This window comes from Salvia hispanica, chromosome 5, assembly GCF_023119035.1.
Source record: "Salvia hispanica cultivar TCC Black 2014 chromosome 5, UniMelb_Shisp_WGS_1.0, whole genome shotgun sequence".
NCBI lineage: Eukaryota > Viridiplantae > Streptophyta > Magnoliopsida > Lamiales > Lamiaceae > Salvia > Salvia hispanica.
Window position 1 is genome coordinate 20,417,580 of NC_062969.1, and position 1,494 is coordinate 20,419,073.

Sequence of the window (1,494 nt, forward strand, 5' to 3'; positions counted from 1 at the left end):
TTATTAATCTTGTTCTCTCCATCGGTTCCCCCTCTTGGAGAAACCGCCAATCTCTCTATAATTCTCTCAAAGTCACGGTTGTTCATATAATTTCTCCAGATAGGAATTAATCTCATATTAATTCCTATCACGAAGGCGACTTAGCTGCCCTTGGTGACTGACGTCGAGAACAAAGATGGTTGGTAGAGGGGAGAAAGCTATCTGAGGTTGTCGGCTTTGAGGATGCCATCGTCAAGTTGTCTTCCGTCATACCAATAACTCCGAAGTAAGTGTTGCATGTTTCAAACATCCGCCAAAACTTGCTATTGTGCTTCATACTAGTGAATAAGAGTTTTAGTTTAGTGTTTGAGTTCGATAAATTTATATTGTCAAAATTTAAAAAGTTCCTCAAAATGAATATGCAAGCAATGGCGCCTCAAGTTTGTGTAAAATTCATTTGCATGCTATCGAATTAAATTTTGAAAGCTGGGCACTAATGAGCTAAATTGGTATAAAAAGAAATAATGGGAAAACAAGAAGATAGAGAGAGAGGAGAAGATAAGAAGAATTAGGTAAACCGAAATTGCAGCAAAGCATATGAACTATCACAAGGAGTCCTATTAGCTATTTGAATTCAACAATGCTAAATCCTAATCTGCATCAAATGCAGAACTTTCATAAAATCAAGCACACCTTTGAGTTGAGTCCTGACCAATGCTACAATATCATCAAAATTATTCACCTTATGATAATTTGTTAATCAAATTCTCACTACTAATTACTACTAAACACGGATGATAAGTAGAATATATTCATGAAGCAGGTTGTTATTGAAAATCAGGAAGAAACAAATTAGCTTGGGGGTTAATAACATCAAAAATATCTTGTATGAGATCCAACTTAACCGCGGCAACGTCCATCTGCTTTTCTGTGATTCGGATCCATTGTTGTTGTAGCTTTGACGCATTCTCATTCCCAATCACTGTCCAATTCCGTTGAAGCACTTCTTCCATATGGTTCTGTCTTAGAAACGACGCCAACCGAGGATAGTCGTCTGGATTTGCTGGACTTACAATCATCTTACTACTACTTCCATCATCCTTGTCCTTGTCCTTAACTTCTTGATTTGTTTTTGCTGGACTCTCAATCTTTTCCTATTCTTACTTCTTCTAACATCCTTGTCATCTTGATTTGTTTTTGATGGACTCACAACCTTGCTCCTCTTCTCACTACTTCCAACATCCTTGTCCTTGTCATCTTGATTTTGTTTTGCTAGACTCACAATCTCCCTCCTCTTCTTACTACTTCTAACATCCTTTTCCTTGTCATCTTGATTTTGTTTTTCTAGACTCACAATCTTCCTCCTATTCTTACTTCTTCTAACATCCTTGTCATCTTGATTTGTTTTTGATGGACTCACAACCTTGCTCCTCTTCTTACTACTTCCAACATCCCTGTCCTTGTCATCTTGATTTTGTTTTGCTAGACTCACAATCTCCCTCCTCTTCTTACTTC